We start from the raw sequence: 23020 nt of genomic DNA, 5'->3' as shown, positions 1-23020 counted from the left end.
ATGTTTGTAATAATTGTTTTTATGGTTATGCATTTTAGAACTTATTATAAATCTGCTGTTATCAGAAAGTAGTACGAAAAGGATCAGATGTGTTTCCATTTAAACATTGACTTGAATTTGCAATGATTAAACTAAGTGTGCAATAAAATATGTAATGGAATTTGGTATCAAGAATCTTTCTTTCATAATGACGACATGCACAAAATATGCATACTGTTCATGTAATCACCATGAAATGCTCAATGCATGCAATGCAAAAACAAAACCATCCCATATTAAATTAATTCCATAATTACAAATGGCAAACTATTTCAGCAGAACACTGAAGAAAATGTTACTGACATATTCACATTATATTCTGAACACTGCAATTTATTGTCTCTGGGAACCAACACAGCATGTGCTTGAATTCCAGAACATGCACTGCAATAAATGTTCCCCTATCATTGGGTCACGGCCAATTATAACTCTGCAAAACACTTTTTATTTCTTTCTTTCTCCCCCAGAAAAAAAAACAGGAAATGAGAAAATAATTGCTTTACCAGTGAGTGGAACTTGAGACCAACCTCAAGGCGTAGCTCCTATATATCGTGACAGATTGTCGACTGTAATTAACCTGGTCCTGTGTGACCAGGATGCTTGGGATAACGGCTATTTACAACACCTCTGGGTGATCTGACTCCTCTGGTCCCCTGGTCTCACTGATGGCCCCTGGTCAGCCCGTCTTACAGCAGTGAAACTAGAAGAATGTCTGACTAATGTCTTCATTAGATTAGTCTGATGATGGTCTCAGAATGGAGTGGAGACTCTGACTCTCTATCTGATGGATAGGCTATGTTGCCTTGGTTTTGACAGAAGTGGTTTAAATGCATGAGAGGGGTCCCCAATTCATAAATAAATACATACATACATACATACCTACATGTATGGTGCCTCTTCTGACGCTTGGCAACTGCTTATACATAATGATCCACCCACTTATGCAGTCTCTCTGCACATGCATATAAAGGGAACACAAAGATTTCTAAATAATAGGCTACCACCTAGGAGTCAGATGTTAAGTAGCTTTCAGGTGCCCTTCTTAAAATTCTTAAATGCCTTAAGTGTCATTAATTAAATCTACAAAAGAGGTTTAATTGACACTGTCAAGTGGAGCAGCCTGAGCCTGTATCAAATATGGGTTGGAACTCCTCCTCCTGGGTAAGGTCTGGGTGTCATGTCCTGATCTGTTTTCAACTGTCCTTGTGCTCGTCTCCACCCCCTCCAGGTTTCGCCTATCTTCCCCTGTGTACTTATACCTGTGTTCTCTGTTTGTCTGTTGCCAGGTTGTCTTATTTGTTCAAGCCTAACCAGCATTTTGTCTCAGCTCCTGGTTTTCCATGGTATCTCTTTTTCTCGTCCTCCTGGTTTTGACCTGTCCTGAACCTGTACCGCTTCGTGTCTCTGACCCTGAGCCTGCCTGCCGTCCTGTGCCTTTGCTACACCTCTGGTTTACCGAACTCTGCCTGACCTGACCTTGAGCCTGGCTGCCGTCCTGTACCTTGGCCCCTGCTCTGGATTATCGACCCCTGGCTGACTTGACCTGTCGTTTGCCTGCCCCTGTGGTTACAATAAACGTTTTTACTTCACACAGTCTGCACTTGGGTCTTACCTTGATTCCTGATACTGGGCATGTAAAGGATGTACATTTAATTTAGACAAAGAATTGACCTTCAGCTAAACTATTACGGTACTCTCAAATGCTTTGTAAACAACAGGTGTAGACTAGTAGTGAAATGCTTACTTACGGCCCTTCCCAACAATGCAGAGAAAGAAAAGTGAAATAATAGAATAGTATTAACACATTTTTTTTTTAAAGTAATAATAAATACAGAATGGAGTAATGGCTAAATACACGGGGAACCAGTACCGAGTCGACGTGCAGGGCACGAGGTAATTGAAGCAGATATGTAAGGGATAATCAACGAGGGGCTATGCGTTCTATGGAAATTAATGAACGACGTGGAAGGTGTGTTCTTCGACGCGCAAGCAGAGTGGCCATGACCTTCAACGGAGTTGCATTATTTTCTAAAGAAGGCATAGAGCCACGAGTTGATTATCCCTTTTATACCTTGGCTATAATTTAACACATTTGCCACTAGAAATGTGTTCATTTGTCAGTAGAAATGTGTTCAACATCCACTGAAGTAGCTAGTTTCCCAGATAACTGCAGTGTTGCCGTGGTATGTGCAATGGTGTCAGGGGTACGCCAAATAAAAATGTGATTTTCTTCACATTTTCAAACAGTCCATTTATATTTTCCAGTGGGGCTATACTTTTGGATTGACATTTGTTTCTCGCCTGATTAGCCTCGTTTCAATGCCAAAAATAAGATTAAACCATCTAATGTTGAGCGAAATAATAACAACACAATGTCAAATACAGGTAGCCTAGACAAATAATTAACATTTCATCACATTAACCGTTACTCCCTCGCGGGAATTCCACTAACAGTCCGTATGTAGCCAAACGTAGTTGCTGCTCATGTTGGTATCTGTACTGTTGGTGCAGAAGCCATGACAGGGAGACATAGTGGAGTGGTAATGCGAGTGCAAGCAGTTACTCCCGACGCCACTTGGGTACACTGCAGCATTCACCGAGAACTGCAAGGGAATCTAACAGCTTGAAAGATGTTTTGGACACTACAGTGAAAATGGTTAATTAGTTCAAACTTCTTCTGTATCGGTGTCCCTTCCACGGGACGGTTGAGCTAATGTAGGTTAATGCGATTAGCGTAAGGTTAGAAGTAACAAGAGAATTTCCCAGGACATAGATATATCTGATATTGGCAGAAAGTTTAAATTCTTGTTAATCTAACTGCATTGTCCAATTACAGTAGCTATTACAGTGAAATAATACATTGCCATTGTTTGAAAAGAGTGCACAATTTTGAACATAAAAAGTTATGAATAAACAAATTAGGCACATTTGGGCCATTTTGATACATTTTAAACAAAATGCAATGGTTCATTGGATCAGTCTAAAACTTTGCACATACACTGATGCCATCTAGTGGCCAACATCTAAATTGCACCCCGGTAGGAATAATACATTATGGCCTTTCTCTTGATTTTCAAAGATGGTACTAAAAAATACAAAAGAGTGGTTCGTTTTTTCTATGTATTATCTTTTACCAGATCTATTGTGTTATATCCTACTACATTCCTTTCACGTTTCCATAAACTTCCAAGTGTTTCCTTTCAAAAGGTACCAAGAAAATGCATATCCTTGCTTCATGGCCTGAGCGACAGACAGTTAGATTTGGGTATGTTATTTTAGTCACAATTTTTTTTAAAGGGGTAGTCCTTTAACTTTGTTAAAGCAAGGCCCCTGAACTCTCATGTATTTTCTGCACTATGCAATGATATGGGCAGCGACCATGTAACGCTTTTACAACATACAGAAGAGCGCTGGATATCAAAGGGCAAAGTATTGACACGTTTTGTTCTTAATTGAGATACGAGCTTAAAGTTTTCTTTACTGACCATCATTTTCACTTGTCTGACCGCTTGCATGATGACGAGTTTCTCACACAACTAGGTGATGTTTGTTCTCGCCTGAATTATCTGAATATGGGATAACCGGGACTCTCTGCAACTATATTCAATGCGCGAGACAAAATTGAGGCTATTATTAAGAAGTTGGAGCACTTATCTGTCTGCATTAATAAGGACAACACAGGTCTTTCCATCATGTATGATTATTTTGTGTGCAAATGAACTCAAGCTTACAGACAATGTCAAATGTGATATAGCGAAGCGCCGGAGTGAGTTGGGTGTGCAATTACGCAGGTACTTTCCCGAAACGGATGACACAAACATCTGGATTCATTATATTATTCACACCCTGCCTCCAGTCCACTTACCGATATATTTTCAAGAGAGCCTTATCAAAATTGCAACAAGCGGTTCTGTGGAAATTGAATTGAATCAAAAGTCACTGCCAGATTTCTGGATTGGGCTGCACTCAGATTGTCCTGCATTGGCAAATCACGCTGTTAAAACACTGATGCCCTTTGCAACCATGTACATATGTGAGAGTGGATTCTCGGCCCTCACATGCATGAAAACTAAATACAGGCACAGACTGTGTGTGGGAAATTATTTAAGAATGAGACCCAACATTGCAGAGTTATGTACATCCTTTCAAGCACACCCTTCTCATTAGCCTGTGGTGTGTTTTTCACAATTTGATGAACAAATAAGGTTTTATATGTAAGATGGTTAAATAAAGAGAAAAATGATTGACTTGTATTATTTGTGCCGTGGTCCTATAAGAGCTCTTTTTCACAACCCGGCTCATGGGTAGTGACAAACTCACACTCATTCTTATGTTTAATAAATGTATTGTATAGTGTGTTTGTGTGGCAGGCTTACATTGATGGCAAAAAACAACATCTGAGAGTGCATTGACCCTGCAGCTAGAGGGGTTATACAGCTGGAGGTTGAATGTTGGAAGGGGTACGGGGACTATAAAAAGTTTGGGAACCTCTGAGCTTACCAAACCATCAGTCCTAGTGTGCTATTACGAAAATCGAATTCAACAATACCAGTACTATTTTAATTTCGACTTTTGCTATCAAAAGCAGCTCAAACAAAACTTGCAAAAAATAACTATAGCCATTGAATTCTACCGTGCAAATATGCCATGTGTTATAGGGAAATAATGCACGCTCTAGAATGTCCTTCAAACCAATAAGAAATAAATATTCAACAATGCCATGGTATAATGCCTTAAAAAATATATTTTTAAAAAGCAATAAGGCCCGAGGAGATGGGGTTTATGGCTGATAAAGTCGCTCTCACTACACTGGAAGTTTATGGGAATACGACTTTTGGATGGTGAAAAAGTCTATCATAACATGTCAGATTTTAATACGTGGTCCTTCTGTAGCTCAGTTGGTAGAGCATGGCGCTTCCCGGGACCACCCATACGTAGAATGTATGTACACATGACTGTAAGTCGCTTTGGATAAAAGCGTCTGCTAAATGGCATATATTAATATACCACAGCTAAGGACTGTTCTTATTTCTTATTCACAATGCAACGTGGAGTGCTTGGACACAGCCCTTAGCCGTGATATAATGGCCATACAGTTGAAGTCGGAAGTTTACATACACCTTAGCCAAATATATTTAAACTCAGTTTTTCACAATTCTTCACATTTAATCATAGTAGAAATGCCCTGTTTTAGGTCAGTCAGGATCACCATTTTATTTTAAGAATATGAACTGTCAGAATAATAGGAGAATGATTTCAGATGTTTTTTCTTTCATCACATTCCCAGTGGGTCAGGAGCTTACATACACTCAATTAGTATTTGGTAGAATTGCCTTTAAATTGTTTAACTTTGGTCAAACGTTTCGGGTAGCCTTCCACAAGCTTCCCACAATAAGTTGGGTGAATTTTGGCCCATTCCTCCTGACAGAGCTGGTGAAACTGAGTCAGGTTTGTAGGCCTCCTGGCTCGCACATGCTTTTTCAGTTCTGCCCACAAAGTTTCTATAGGATTGAAGTCAGGGCTTTGTGATGGCCACTCCAATACCTTGACTTTGTAATCCTAAAGTCATTTTGCCACAACTTTGGAAGTATGCTTGGGTTGAATGTCCATTTGAAAGACGACCAAGCATTTTTGCAACCAAGCTTTAACTTGGTCGCAAGCTTTAACATCTTGAGATGTTACTTCAATATATCCATATAAATTTCCTTCCTCATACATCCATCTATTTTGTGAAGTGCACCAGTTCCTCCTGCAGCAAATCACCCACACAACATGATGCTGCCACCCCCGTGCTTCACGGTTGGGATGGTGTTCTTCGGTTTGCAAGCCTCCCCCTTTTTCCTCCAAACATAATGATGGTCATTATGGCGAAACAGTTACATTTTCTGTGTCATCTGACCAGAGGACATTCCTCCAAAAAGTATGATCTTTGTCCCCATGTGCAGTTGCAAACCTTAGTCTGGCTTTTTATGGCGGTTTTGGAGCAGTGGCTTCTTCCTTGCTGAGTGGCCTTTCAAGTTATGTTGATATGGTACTCATTTTACTGTGGATATAGACACTTTTGTACCTGTTTCCTCCAGCATCTTCACAAGGTGCTTTGCTATTGTTCTGGGATTGATTTGCACTTTTCACACCAAAGTACGTTCATCTCTAGGAGACAGAACACGTCTCCTTCCCGAGTGGTATGATGGCTGCAAGGTCCCATGGTGTTTATACTTGCGTACTATTGTTTGTACAGATGAACATGGTAACTTTAGGCATTTGGAAATTGCTCCCAAGAATGAACCAGACCAGTGGAGGACTACAATTTGTTTTCTGAGGTCTTGTGGCTGATTTCTTTTGATTTTCCCATGATGTAAAGCAAAGAGGCATTGAGTTTGATAGTAGGCCTTGGAATACATCCACAGGTACACCTCCAATTGACTCGAATGATGCCAATTAGCCTATAAGAAGCTTCTAAAGCCATGACATCATTTTCTGGAATTTTCCAAGCTGTTTAAAAAGGCACAGTCAACTTAGTGACCCACTGGAATTGTGATACAATGAAATAATCTGTCTGTAAACAATTGTTGGAAAAATTACTTGTGTCATGCACAAAGTAGATGTCCTAACTGACTTGCCTAAATTATAGTTTGTTAACAAGAAATGTGTGGAATGGTTGAAAAACTAGTTTTAATGACTCCAACCTAAGTGTATGTAAACTTGCGACTTCAACTGTATATCACAAATCCCAGAGGCGCCTTATTGCTATTATAAGCTGGTCACCAAAGTAATTAGAGCAGTAAAAAAAAATGTTTTGTCATACCACAGCTGTCAGCCAATCAGCATTCAGGGCTTGAACCAGCCTGTTTATAATTAAGTGATAATGGCAGAGAAGCCGGTGTTTGGAGGATATATTGGCACAGGTGTTGTTAGGCCAACCATGCAAGTATATCCTACACACATTGGCTTCGAGGCCATCATCACTTTTTTATACAAATAATGATTGACATATTTTATTGGAAATGTTATTTTGATGAATTTATTCATACTATTTCATCCTTCCACAAGATATAGTCCTGACACACATCAATGGTTGCTACCCAAGCCAGCTGGTCGTTCGTTCATTCAGTTGACAGAGATGCGACCCAGTCATTCCGTATTTTGGTGTCTGTATCTATGGACACGACCCAGTCGTTGGTTGTAGATGTTCCATTGCCATATTGGCTGACAACATTCTTATCCCTTGCTTGCTAGCTAGCCAACTACAACAACATTGTAGCTACATTTGCATTTGTTTAAGCTGTTTTCTAGAGACATTTATTTGGATACCATCCATAACAATGAGCTAATGATGAGTGGTTTCACCTGACATAGAAAATGTGCTCTCTCGTCGGGACACTGTTGTTCAGTTAGCCAACAACACAGCTAACTAACTTCAAACTGAAGCTGCAAACGCTTCAAACTAGGTGCACTTCGTTTCGTTTTACCTGTTTTCTATTGATAGTTCTTTGTATATATCCATAAAATGATGCTGATTCATGATTTTGACTATGAAACGGCTGGAGGTGTCATTGTAATATTGAAATATATATATTGTTATATTGAAATATTGTTGCAAATGTCGGAGAGACAGACAGACAGACAAGGTTTATACAACTTGATGCTGTTGAAAACTAAACGTTTGTCTAAATGAAATGTGAGAATGTCTCGATGCTTTTTATAGTGGAGATAATGTTTATAAGTCGCCTGGCTGGGCTGATGAGGCAGTTGATTGTGCAGCCAGATGAAACAGATTAAATAGGCATTTTAACTTCATAGATTTAGCCGGTGGTAACTTGTGGAATAAACACCTGCTGGAATGCGGTTTTAACCGATCAGCATTCAGGATTAAACCCACCTGCTGTATAAGTACATATAACTAGGAATATAGTGACTAGTTAACTGTATAGATAATAAAACATAATCAGCAGTGTATGTGAAGAGTCCAAGGTTCAATGCAGAAAGTCTGGGTAGCTATTTGGTTAACTATTTAACTATTTAGTAGTCTTATGACTTGGGGGGTAGAAGCTGTTCAGGGTCCTGTTGGCTCCAGACTTGGTGCATTGGTACCGCTCGTCATGCGATAGCATAGAGAACAGTCTATGACTTGGGTGGCTGGAGTCTTTGACAATTTTTAGGGCCTTCCTTTGATACCGCCTGGTGTAGAGGTCCTGGATGGCAGGAAGCTCGGCCCCAGTGATTAGTGATGTACTAGGCCTTACGCACTACTCTCTGCAGCACCTTGCGGTCGAATGCCAAGCAGTTGCCATACCAAGTGGTGATGGAGCCAGTCGATATGCTCTCAACAGTGCAGCTGTGAAACTTTTTGAGGATCTGAGGGCCCATGCCAAATCTTTTCAGCCTCCTTGTCCACACACACTATGTTGGTGTGTGTGGACAATGATAGATCCTTTTTCATGTGGACCAGCTCCACTACAGCCCCATCGATGTGAACTGGGGCGTGCTCGGCCCTCCGTTCCCTGTAGTCCATGATCAGCTCCTTTGTCTTGCTGCCGTTGAAGGCAGTCCTGGCACCGCACTGCCAGGTCTCTGACCTCCTCCCTGTAGACTGTCTCATCGGTGTACAGTATGTTTATGTCTGCTACACAGTGGTGGAAGACATACCCAAATGTCATATGAGTAAATGTAAAGATACCTTCATAGAAAATAACTCATGTAAAAGTGAAAGTCACCCAGTAAAATACTACTTGAGTAAAAGTATTTGGTTTTAAATATACTTGAATATCAAAGGTAAATGTAATTGCGTAAATATACTTAAGTGTTAAAAGTGAAAGTATAAATCATTTAAAATTCCCTCTATTAACCAAACCACATGGCACAATTGTATTGTTTTTATATTTTATTTACGGATAGCCAAGGGCACACTCCAACACTCAGACGTCATTTACAAATGGAGCATTTGTGTTGTGAGTCTGCCAGATCAAAGGCAATAGGGATCACCAGGGATGTTATTTTGATAAGTGCATGTATTTGACCATTTTCCTGTCCTGCTAGCCATTCAAAATGTAACGAGTACTTTTGGGTGTCAGGGAAAATGCATGGAGTGAAAAGTACATTATTTTCTTAAAGAATGTGGTGAAGTAAAAGTAGCCAAAAATATAAATACTCAAGTACAGATACCCCCCAAAAACGACAGAAGTAGCATTTAAAGTATTTTTACTTTAGTACTTAACACCACTGCTGCTACAGTGATATATCTGATATGTCTGCCCACCCCCACACCAACATGTGGTGTTAGAGGACTCCTCTGAGGGGTAAGAATAATTGTGCAAGTTGTTCTGTGTGTGTCATATGGCTGCCTGCATGCTGTTAAACTTTCAGACCCATAACCTGCTTCACATTGCAATCTGTGGCACTGTGTTGTGTGACAAAACTGCACATTTTAGAGTGGCCTTTTATTGTCCCCAGCACAAGGCGCAACCTTGTGATGATCATGCTGTTTAATCAGCTTCTTGATATGCAACACCTATCAGGTGGATGAATTATCTTGGCAAAGGGGATATGCTCACTAACAGGAATGTAAACACATTTGAGCCTAAAATGTTAGAGAAATAAGCTTCTTGTACATATGTAAAATGTATTTTTGGCTGATAATGATTTATCTGTCATCATATTGTCCGTTATTTATTTGAAAGATATATCACATCTGTCAACGAATTCCTGATTGTTATAGAGAACTCTTTCTATGCATAGTTTATTTTGTTTCACATGTTCAAACTCCAACTGTCACTTTATTCAAATTTTCAGTGAGGGACAGTTGAAAGCACAGACTTAAATATTCTGTGTAAAGGACGTAGACATTTTCAAAATGGAAGACAGTGTCTAACTCTTTCACTGTATAAAAGATCACAGTCAACTACAGCGCCAGTCAAAAGTTTGGACACACTTACTCACTCAAGGGTTTTTCTTTATTTTTACTATTTTCTACATTGTAAAATAATAAATTCTGAAATAACAGATATGGAAACATGTAGTAACCAAAAAAGTGTTAACCAAAGGCAAACGGTGGCTACATTGAAGAATCTCAAATATAAAATATATTTTGATTTGTTTAACCTGTTGCGACGAGCAATCCCGTATCCGGGATCCTATTTATAGCCTCAAGCTCATTAGCATAACGCAACGTTAACTATTCATGAAAATCGCAAATGAAATGAAATAAATATATTAGCTCTCAAGCTTAGCCTTTTGTTAACAACACTCATCTCAGATTTTCAAAATATGCTTTTTTAGCTAAACAAGCATTTGTGTAAGAGTATTGATAGCCTAGCATAGCATTAAGCCTGGCATTCAGCATGCAACATTTTCACAAAAACAAGAAAATCATTCAAATAAATTCATTTACCTTTTGAAGAACTTCAGATTTTTTCAATGAGGAGACTCTCAGTTAGATGGCAAATGTTCAGTTTTTCCAAAAAGATTATTTGTGTAGGACAAATCGCTCCGTTTTGTTCATCACGTTTGGGTAAGAAAAAACACAAAAATTAAGTCATTACAACGTGAACTTTTTTCCAAATTAACTCCATAATATCGACAGAAACATGGCAAACGTTGTTTAGAATCAATCCTCAAGGTGTTTTTCACATATCTATCGATGATAAATCATTCGTGGCAGTTTGGTTTCTCCTCTGAAGAAATGGAACGCGCATGGACCTGGAGATTACGCAATAATTTAGATGGAGGACACCGGACAGACACCTGGTAAATGTAGTCTCTTATGGTCAATCTTCCAATGATATGCCTACAAATACGTCACAATGCTGCAGACACCATTGGGAAATGACAGAAAGTGCAGGCTCATTCCTGGCTCATTCAAAGCCATATAAGGAGACATTGGAACACAGGGCATTCAAAATCTGGACCATTTCCTGTATGAAATTTCCTCTTGGTTTTGCCTGTAGCATTAGTTCTGGGGCACTCACAGATAATATCTTTGCAGTTTTGGAAACGTCAGAGTGTTTTCTTTCCAAAGCTGTCAATTACATGCACAGTCGAGCATCTTTTCGTGACAAAATATCTTGTTTAAAGGGAACGTTTTTTATCCAAAAATTAAAAGAGCGCCCCCTATCTCGAAGAAGTTAAAAACTTCTTTGGGATAGGGGGCAGCATTTTCACTTTTGGATGAATAGCATGCCCAGAGTGAACTGCCTCCTACTCAGTCCCAGATAAATTCATATGCATGTTATTATTAGTATTGGATGGAAAACACTTGGAAGTTTCTAAAACTCCTTGAATGATGTCTGTGAGTATAACAGAACTCATATGGCAGGCGAAAACCTGAGAAGAAATCCAAACAGGAAGTGGGAAATCTGAGGTTTGTAAGTTTTTGAACTCACCCCTATCGAATACACAGTGGGATATGGGTTATTTTGCACTTCCTAAGGCTTCCACTAGATGTCAACCGTCTTTAGGACTTTGTTTCAGGCTGGTCCTGTGAAGGGGGACCGGATGGGAGCTGTTTGACTAAGGGGTCTGCCTGCAGACTCGTTCTCAGTCACGCGCTTTCACATGAAACGAGGTATCTCTCATTTCGTTGCTTTCCTACAGACAATAGAATTCTCCAGTTGGAACATTATTGAACATTTTTTATAAAAACATCCTAAAGATTGATTCTATACTTAGTTTGACAAGTTTCTTCGACCTGTAATATAACTTTTTGAACTTTTCGTCCGACTGGACCTGAATGTGATTTTGGATTTGTTTACCAAACACCCTAACAAAATAAGCTATTAGACATAAATGGACATAAATGATGGACATTATCAAACAAAACAAGCATTTATTGTGGAACTGCAATTCCTGGGAGTGCATTCTGATGAAGAACATTAAAGGTAAGTGAATATTTATAATGCTATTTATGACTAATGTTGACTACCCAACATGGCAGATATTTCTCTGGCTTGTTTGGGCTCTGAGCGCCGTTCTCAGATTATGCTTTTTACGTGAAGATTTTTAGAAATCTGACACAGCGGTTGCATTAAGGAGAAGATCATCTAAAGTTCCATGCATAACACTTGAATTTTCATCAACATTTATAGTGAGTATTTCTGTGAATTAATGTGGCTCTCTGCAATACTTGTATGTTTGAGAAATTTGATTTATGAGATTTCTGTTGATTTGTATTTGGCGCCCTGCACTTTCATTGGCTGTTGGCGAGGGGTTCCGCTAGCGGACCGGGCTTCCTAGTCATAGACAGGTTAACACTTTTTGGGTTACTACATTTTTCTAAATTTGTTATTTCATAGTTATGTCTTCACTATTATTCTACATTGTAGAAGATCGTAAAAATAAAGACAAACCCTGGAATGAGTAGGTGTCCAAACTTTTGACTGTACATATACCTCAAGTCAATGCACAGAGAGTTGTCTGTTTTGAAGTAAGTGCAGCACAGCCCATGTTGCTATCTAAAGCACCACTCAATGTTATTATTAAAGTACAATTTGATGTTTGCTGTCAGAGAGAGAGGTGTGGTAAAATACAACACATTATGTCAGACTGAGAAGGGACAGTAGTAAAGTACAGCATTGCTAGACTCCACTGAGCAGAGTTAATCCCTACTATTGTTCAATCCATAAATCATGGTGGTACAACTGGCTCTTGGTGCTCTGAAAACTCTGTGACCTGGAAGGGATCCAATAGGGTGGTGAGTGACAGAACTGGGACTGCCAGAACTCCTTACTGTGCTGTACTGCTCTGCTCTGCACTGAGCTGAACATTCATGCATACCTGACCCCCACACCCCAAACATGCACAGCTCCTATCTTGTGAAGATGAGCAGAAAAGGAAGGTGGGGTTAGAGGGTGAGAGATCTGTAAGACAAAGTGTACATCATTCCTACAGACCCCACATCTTTAACATATGCAGGTCCAACTTCTTGGCGGGAATGCGTTGGAGATGGATGAAAGGGGGAGTAGAGAAAGAGGGAGAGAAGGAGGGGTTGTGAGAGAGGGAGCTAAGTTGTGTCAGAGAGTGAGGAAGAGGTAGTGTTTGAGAGTGATAGGGAGACCAGACACAGTATAGTAGATGAGTTTATAAATGAGTGGGAGTTAGTGTGTGAGAGAGAGCGATAGAGGCAGCATGTGGTTGGGTGAGTCCTGTTCTGATGTCCTAATGCTGGCCTGGTGGGTGATCCACCCCACCTTTAGAGGAAACACACCAGACCAATGAATGGCTAAAAGCAGTGGGGGGCCACGGTGGCAAGTCAACATATAGAATCGTCTGGGAAATTAATAGAAAATGGCGGCCGATATTTAGGTCAGAAGCAATAGGAAGTCCACCGCTGCTTTTAGTCATTGGTCGGTCTGGTGTGTTTCTCTTCTTACCACTGCAGTAATGGAGCAGGGTGGACATGGGGACCAGCAATAGGTATCACATAGAGATAGATAAAGGACTCTAGAATGGAAGCGGATATTTGGAATGGGATATTTAGCACGGAAGGGGATATTGTAAATTAAATCAAAGTCTATTGGATGATAACTTTTTTTAAATTAGGACAGAAGAATTTATAACTGACTTCTTCCGACATAACATAGGTACAGCAGATCCCCTTATTGTATGGGAATTCAAAACTAATATTTAAAGCAAAAGCAGTTTATGGTTGTCCTTCTGGAAGGTTCTCCCATCTCCACAGAGTAACTGTAGTAGAGCTCTGTCACCTCCCTTCTCACCCGATTGCTCAGTTTGGCTGGGCGACCAGCTCTATGAAGAGTCTTGGTGGTTTCAAACTTCTTCCATTTAAGAATTATGGAGGCCATTGAGTTCTTGGGGACGTTCAGTTCCAGGTGACTAGCTCATGAAGCTGGTTGAGAGAATGCCAAGAGTGTGCAAAACTTTAATCAAAGCAAAGGGTGGCTATTTGAAGAATTTCAACAACAAAAAATTGCAGCGTTAGCGTAATCTCAAAAAGAAAACCTTTTGGGTTACTACATGATTCCATATGTGTAATTCCATAGGTTTGATGTCTTCAGTCTTATTCTACAATGTATAAAATAGCAAAAATAAAGAAAAATGCTTTAAGGAATAGGTGTACCTTTGATCGGTAGTGTGTATATATATGTATATACAGTGGGGCAAAAAAGTATTTACTCAGCCACCAATTGTGCAAGTTCTCCCACTTAAAAATATGAGAGAGGCCTGTCCTTTGACAGCTCTTTGGTCTTGGCCATAGTGGAGTTTGGAGTGTGACTGTTTTAGGTTGTGGACAGGTGTCTTTTATACTGATAACAAGTTCAAACAGGTGCCATTAATACAGGTAACGAGTGGAGGACAGAGGAGCCTCTTAAAGAATTCCGGCGCCGACCGAGATGGCCGCCTCGCTTCGCGTTCCTAGGAAACTATGCAGTTTTTTGTTTTTTTTACATGTTATTTCTTACATTAGTACCCCAGGTCATCTTAGGTTTCATTACATACAGTCGAGAAGAACTACTGAATATAAGATCAGCGTCAACTCACCATCAGTACGACCAAGAATATGTTTTTCGCGACGCGGATCCTGATTTCTGCCTTACAAACAGGACAACGGAATGGATTCCATGCAGCGACCCCCAAAAAAACGACTCCGAAAAAGAGGGAAACGAGGCGGTCTTCTGGTCAGACTCCAGAGACGGGCACACCCTAGCATTCTTCTTGCCAATGTCCAGTCTCTTAACAACAAGGTTGATGAAATCCGAGCAAGGGTAGCATTCCAGAGGGACATCAGAGACTGTAACGTTCTTTGCTTCACGGAAACATGGCTCACTGGAGAGACGCTATCCGAGGCGGTGCAGCCAACGGGTTTCTCCACGCATCACGCCGACAGAAACAAACATCTTTCTGGTAAGAAGAGGGGCGGGGGCATATGCCTTATGACTAACGAGACATGGTGTGATGAAAGAAACATACATGAACTCAAATCCTTCTGTTCACCTGATTTGGAATTCCTCACAATCAGACCGCATTATCTACCAAGAGAATTCTCTTCGATTATAATCACAGCCGTATATATCCCACCCCAAGCAGACACATCGATGGCTCTGAACGAACTTTATTTAACTCTTTGCAAACTGGAAACCATTTATCCGGAGGCTGCATTCATTGTAGCTGGGGATTTTAACAAGGCTAATCTGAAAACAAGTCTCCCTAAATTTTATCAGCATATCGATTGTGCAACCAGGGGTGGAAAAACCTTGGATCATTGTTACTCTAAGTTCCGCGACGCATATAAGGCCCTGCCCCGCCCGGCTTTCGGAAAAGCTGACCAAGACTCCATTTTGTTGATCCCTGCCTACAGACAGAAACTAAAACAAGAGGCTCCCACGCTGAGGTCTGTCCAACGCTGGTCCGACCAAGCTGACTCCACACTCCAAGACTGCTTCCATCACGTGGACTGGGATATGTTTTGTATTGCGTCAGATAACAATATTGACGAATACGCTGATTCGGTGTGCGAGTTCATTAGAACGTGCGTTGAAGATGTCATTCCCATAGCAACGATTAAAACATTACCTAACCAGAAACCGTGGATTGATGGCAGCATTCGCGTGAAACTGAAAGCGCAAACCACTGCTTTTAATCAGGGCAAGGTGTCTGGTAACATGACCAAATACAAACAGTGCAGCTATTCCCTCCGCAAGGCTATCAAACAAGCTTAGCGTCAGTACAGAGACAAAGTATAATCTCAATTCAACGGCTCAGACACAAGAGGCATGTGGCAGGGTCTACAGTCAATCACGGACTACAGGAAGAAATCCAGCCCAGTCACGGACCAGGCAGACTAAATAACTTTTTTGCCCGCTTTGAGGACAATACAGTGCCACTGACACGGCCTGCAACGAAAACATGCGGTCTCTCCTTCACTGCAGCCGAGGTGAGTAAGACATTTAAACATGTTAACCCTCGCAAGGCTGCATGCCCAGACGGCATCCCCAGCCGCGCCCTCAGAGCATGCGCAGACCAGCTGGCCGGTGTGTTTACGGACATTTTCAATCAATCCCTATACCAGTCTGCTGTTCCCACATGCTTCAAGAGGGCCATCATTGTTCCTGTTCCCAAGAAAGCTAAGGTAACTAAGCTAAATGACTACCGCCCCGTAGCACTCACTTCCGTCATCATGAAGTGCTTTGAGAGACTAGTCAAGGACCATATCACCTCCAGGCAACAACATCTCCTCCCCGCTGATCCTCAACACTGGGGCCCCACAAGGGTGCGTTCTGAGCCCTCTCCTGTACTCCCTGTTCACCCACGACTGCGTGGCCACGCACGCCTCCAACTCAATCATCAAGTTTGCAGACGACACAACAGTGGTAGGCTTGATTACCAACAACGACGAGATGGCCTACAGGGAGGAGGTGAGGGCCCTCGGAGTGTGGTGTCAGGAAAATAACCTCACACTCAACGTCAACAAAACTAAGGAGATGATTGTGGACTTCAGGAAACAGCAGAGGGAACACCCCCCTATCCACATCGATGGAACAGTAGTGGAGAGGGTAGCAAGTTTTAAGTTCCTCGGCATACACATCACAGACAAACTGAATTGGTCCACTCACACAGACAGCATCGTGAAGAAGGCGCAGCAGCGCCTCTTCAACCTCAGGAGGCTGCAGAAATTTGGCTTGTCACCAAAATCACTCACAAACTTCTACAGATGCACAATCGAGAGCATCCTGTCGGGCTGTATCACCGCCTCGTACGGCAACTGCTCCGCCCACAACCGTAAGGCTCTCCAGAGGGTAGTGAGGTCTGCACAATGCATCACCAGGGGCAAACTACCTGCCCTCCAGGACACCTACACCACCCGATGAAACAGGAAGGCCATAAAGATCATCAAGGACAACAACCACCCGAGCCACTGCCTGTTCACCCCGCTATCATCCAGAAGGCGAGGTCAGTACAGGTGCATCAAAGCTGGGACCGAGAGACTGAAAAACAGCTTCTATCTCAAGCCCATCAGACTGTTAACCTCTTGCTCCTACCTGACACGCAGGCGTCCCATCTAGACATCTGGAAAAAAGACGCTAAATGGTAATAGTACTAGTTAAAACTCAAACGTTCATTAAAATACACATGCAGGGTATTGAAAAAGCTACATGAATCCAGGCAACAAGTCAGATTTTTAAAATGCTTTTCGGCGAAAGCATGAGAAGCTATTATCTGATAGCATGCAACACCCCAAAAGACCCACAGGGGACGTAAACAAAATAATTAGCATAGTCGTCGCTACACAAACCGCACAAATAAAATATAAAACATTCATTTCCTTTGACCATCTTCTTTGTTGGCACTCCTAGATGTCCCATAATCACTATTGGGTCTTTTTTTTCTCGATTAAATCGGTCCATATATAGCCTAGATATCGATCTATGAAGACTGTGTGATAAACGGAAAAAAATAGCGTCTTATGACGTAACGTCATTTTTTTTAAATTAAAAAAGTCGACGATAAACTTTCACAAAACACTTCGAAATACTTTTGTAATGCAACTTTAGGTATTAGTACACGTTAATAAGTGACCAAATTGATCACGAGGCGATGTATATTCTTTAGCTGTCCGTCTGGAAATAATGTCCTGGTAAATCTCAACCAAAATATCCGGTCGGAGACTTGAACAAATGGCTTGTCTCTTCTTTGTTTGACCAAGAAACAAAGCCTAGGCAAATGACAAGACTGTTGACATCGTGTGGAAGCTGTAGGTATTCCAACCTCAGCCCCATTTATTGTGGTTCGCCTTTATCAATGGGTTGAAGTGGCGGATGGATATATATTTCCATTTTCAGTGATCAGATTTTCCTGCGCTTTTCGATGAAACGCACGTTCTGTTATAGTCACAGCCGTGATTTAACCAGTTTTATAAACGTCTGAGTGTTTTCTATCCACACATACTAATCATATGCATATACTATATTCCTGGCATGAGCAGCATGGCGCTGAAATGTTGCGCGATTTTTAACAGAATGTTCGAAAAAGTAGGGGGTAGGAGTAACAGGTTAAACAGCCACCACTAACATTGAGTGCCAACACACTGACTCAACTCACTAGCCACTTTAAACAATGCTACCTAATATAAGGTTTACATACCCTACATTGTTCATCTCATATGTATACGTATATACTGTACTCTATATCATCTGCATCTTTATGTAATACATGTATCACTAGCCACTTTAACTATGCCACTTTGTTTACATACTCATCTCATATGTATATACTGCACTCAATACCATCTACTGTATCTTGCCTATGCCGCTCTGTACCATCACTCATTCATATATATATATAGTGGTCCTTCTGTAGCTCAGTTGGTAGAGCATGGCGCTTGTAACGCCAGGGTAGTGGGTTCGATCCCCGGGACCACCCATACGTAGAATGTATGCACACATGACTGTAAGTCGCTTTGGATAAAAGCGTCTGCTAAATGGCATATATTTTATATTTTTATATATATCTTTATGTACATATTCTTTATCCCCTTACACTTGTGTCTATAATGTAGTAGTTTTGGAATTGTTAGCTAGATTACTTGTTGGTTATTACTGCATTGTCGGAACTAGAAGCACAAGCATTTCGCTACACTCGCATTAACATCTGCTAACCATGTGTATGTGACAAATAAAATTAGATTTGATTTATACCCAGGCCTGTATTGCAATTTGGTAAGGCTTACAAAATGCAACGTGTGAATTAAAAACCAACCAGCAGGAGGTGTTGGTGTGTTGTGGTTGAAATGTTTAACAGTGGGGCACTGTGTTTGCAACCTGGGTTCAGATAGTATTTGAAATCTTTCAAATACTTTATATGTACTTGAATTAGCTTTCCTGCCTCAATTCAGCATGTTGCATAGTTTACAAAATGTACAATGCTTTCCATGAGGTATTCCAGCCAGGATCAAGCACACACTCAAAATCTTTTGAACTCATGTCTTTCTGTCAAAGCAATGGAGGTACTGTAAATCACATTAAACCCCCAGTGTATAAAGTTAGACTGTATGAAAAACAGAGGTTTCTGATTTCCAACGATATCTCATGTCACGTTGTTTTTATGAACTGTTACTTTACATGCAGACCAGATTATTGGGTACATGCGCCAAACACAACAGGTGTAGACAAACATTTGCTAAATACAAAAGGAAATAGTAACACAGTAAAAATAAATTAAGATACCGATGGAGAATATTCTGTACGTGTAAAGGAATTTCACCTGACAGTTTTGGGTTCACATTTTGAGTTCAATACCATTAGGGCATTGGCATTTTGAGTTCATTGCATGCAATTCACATATTTGTGAATTACATCATTATGTTGAATTTTTACTTTGTATTTCAAGGAAGAAGTTGTAGTAGCCATTACCCTCAGGAGAAAGTACTACTGAATTACTACACAAAACGTATTCATGCAGTAGTGACTGGTAGGGATTGTGGAGTGAATGTGTAGTGTATGCACTACTCAAGATACACAAGTAGAGTTTTCAAAGGCCAAATAGGGGGTGCCTATATTTGTCCTGTTTCACACATGTACAAGTGTGTGGTGTGAAATGGAAATGTAATTTTTGCATATCCCACTCCCCCTTTTGAGAGTGGGGTCACGGCCAGGGATCAGCCATTGTTGACAGCGACCCTGGAGCAATTAGGGTTAAGTGCCTTGTTTAAGGGCAGATTGACAGATTTCATTTAATATGTTGATGTTTCTTCTTAAGCGCAATCACGTTTGGATAAGCTAACAATTTTCTGTTTGTTTGATGACACAACTACAGAAATGACATGTGCACTAGTCTAGTAGTGACTACAGAGTGAAATGAACATGTCAATAGTGATTTTGAATAAGCAACCAGTAGAAAAGGTTTTCGTTCAACAGCAATTGAAAAGGGTAAATGTAGGAAATGAAAAAGAATCAGGAGCAAGTCAGTAGTGATCAGTAGTGACACAACACTACATACACAAATGGCAGTAGTAGCATACAGCAGTAATGTGTAGGCATTACGTAGTAATTCAATAGTGAACAAAACTTTTTCAATTTAAATTATTATACAAAATCCTTGCAACCAATATAATGTTATATAGATGGGGGATACATTCTTCCCAGCTCTGCAGATTGTGCTGCAAGGAGACAGAGTCATTGGATCCTTTATCTTGGTATTGTCCATATGTAGGTCGTTTTTGGTCACAGGTCCAGGGAATGGCTGAAGAATTGCAACATTTACCTAGAACTAACACTGCAGATAGCAATAGTGGGTGATTTGAAAAGTCATTGTCATTCTATCAATAATGTCATTATTATTTTAGCAACAAAATGTTATCTTTAATTTACAATCTGTAGAAACTACGAGAATAGAAAGGTTCAGTACTTTTGTGAAGCATCACATCACAGTTGAAAAAGATATGGCAAATAGAAATCCAAAATGGACGGTGTTAAGAGATAGATGGGAGCGGTTGAATGGAGCTGAAGGGTGGGACTAATAACAACAAGATAACAAATGTAAAAGATGCAGGGTCTGGAAAATGAATATAGGTTCAGAATTTTGTGAAATAGCACAGTACAAATAGAAATCAAATTGGATGGACATCAGAAATAGAGGAAGACTAGGACTAAAAACAAACCAAATATAACTATTGTAAAATAGATTGTGTCTGTAACATGTGTATAGTATCTGTAAGTAGAAGCCTAAGTGTTATTGTTTATTGTTACTCCAATTTGGGGAGGGGTATAAGGGTTTGCGGGGAATAATAAAGGTATATTCTAAAAGATAGTGTGTATGTGTGCAGCTGAAGTCGGACATGTACATACACTTAGGTTGTACTCATTAAAACTCGTTTTTCAACCACTTCACAAATTTCTTGTTAACAAACTATAGTTTTGGCAAGTCAGTTAGGACATCTACTTTGTGCATGACAAGTAATTTTTCCAACAATTGTTTACAGACAGATTATTTCACTTATAAATCACTGAATCACAATTCCAGTGGGTCAGAAGTTTACATACACTAAGTTGACTGTGCCTTTTTAAACACCTTGGAAAGTTCCAGAAAATTGGAGGTGTACCTGTGGGTGTATTTCAAGGCCTACCTTCAAACTCAACGCCTCTTTGCTTGGCATCATGGGAAAATCAAAAGAAATCAGCCTCAGAAAAAAATGGTAGACCTCCACAAGTCTGGTTCATCCTTGGGAGTCATTTCTAAACGCCTGAAGGTACCACATTCATCTGTACAAACAATAGTACGCAAGTATATATATATATATATATATATATATATATATATATATATATGCCATTTAGCAGACGCATAAACACCATGGGACCACGCGGCCGTCATACCACTCAGGAAGAAGATGCGTTCTGTCTCCTAGAGATGAACGTACTTTAGTGCAAAATGTGCAAATCAATCCCAGAATCCACAGTAAAATGAGTTCTATGTCGACATAACCTGAAAGGCCGCTCGGCAAGGCCCTCTCAGCACTGCCTGGACTGCGCAAAAATGCAAATGCTTTCCATTTGAGTTGTATTAGGTTTTATTTTCATCTACTCCAAAACCACCATTTTAAAAAACAGACTACGGTTTGCAACTGCACATTGGGGACAAAGATCATACTTTTTGGAGGAATGTCATCTGGTGTGATGAAACAAAAATAGAACTGTTTGGCCATAATGACCATCGTTAGGAGGAAAAATGGGAGACTTGCAAGCCGAAGAACACCATCCCAACCGTGTAGCATGGGGGTGGCAGCATCATGTTTTGGGGATGCTTTGCTGCAGAAGGGACTGGTGCACTTCACAAAATAGATGGCATCATGAAGGAAGAAAAATATGTGTATATTTTTAAGCAACATCTGAAGCAACATCAGGAAGTTACAGCTTGGTTGCAAATGGGTCTTCCAAATGGACAATGACCCCAAGCATACTTCCAAAGTTGTGGCAAAATGGCTTAAGGACAACAAAGTCAAGGTATTGGAGTGGCCATCACAAAGCCCTGACCTCAATCCTAAAGACAAGGTGTGGGCATAATTGATCAAGTGCGTGTGAGCAAGGAGGCCTATAAACCTGACTCAGTTACACCAGCTCTGTCAGGAGGAATGAGCCAAAATTCACCCAACTTATTGTGGGAAGCTTGTGGAAGACTACCCAAAACGTTTGACCCAAATTAAACTACACCCTCAGGTTTCTGTTGTTGTGGTTTAATTCTTTCTGGGTGATTTTCAGAGGAATTACAGTATGTATGCCTCTACAATGTTCTAGCCACACAGTTGCCATGCCTGGTTTTATTTGATTTTTGTGTGTTTTCTATGTTGTATTCAAAAATGGTTCTTCGGCTGTCCCCACAGGAGAAACCTATGAAGAACCCTTTTTGGTTCCATGAAGAACCCTTTCCACAGAGGGTTCTATGTGGAACCCAAAAGGGTTCTATCTGAGCTAAAAAATAAATAAATAAATAAATAAATAAAGAGTTCTACCTGAACCAAAAATGTTTTTCCTATGTGGCCAGCCGAATAACCCCTTTGGACCCCTTTTTTCGAAGAATGTATGTTGGTTTCATACTACATTTATGTTGAGTTTCTATGCTGTTCTATGCAATTTCTAGTCACACAGTTTCCATACCTGGTTCTCCAACCCAACACCACCTCCTCTAAGGTAAATTAGTACAGTACCTGCCATTCTATTCCCTGTCTCCCATCCCTGTCATTCGAATTACTTCACATACGCTCCTGACAGAGAAACAAGCTTGTCAGCTTGGCAGACAGGAAATGCACCTGGGCATAGACACAGTAAATCACCTTTTGACTCCTGCTATTTCTGTCACAGATTACCATGGTTGGAACTCTGTCACATCTCCCCAAGGGAACCAACAAAAAACATTGCAAACATAACACAGCAAAAAAAGGCCAAAAGCCACAAAAAGATCTGTGACCTTGAGAACTCACAGTGAGTCCTCTCCTCTCTACTTCCCAGTTATTACTGGACACAATTCCTTCTCTGAA

The sequence above is a fragment of the Oncorhynchus gorbuscha genome, linkage group LG11 (genome assembly GCF_021184085.1).
Source record: "Oncorhynchus gorbuscha isolate QuinsamMale2020 ecotype Even-year linkage group LG11, OgorEven_v1.0, whole genome shotgun sequence".
NCBI classification, from domain to species: Eukaryota; Metazoa; Chordata; class Actinopteri; order Salmoniformes; family Salmonidae; genus Oncorhynchus; species Oncorhynchus gorbuscha.
This window is presented reverse-complemented; position numbering follows the sequence as displayed.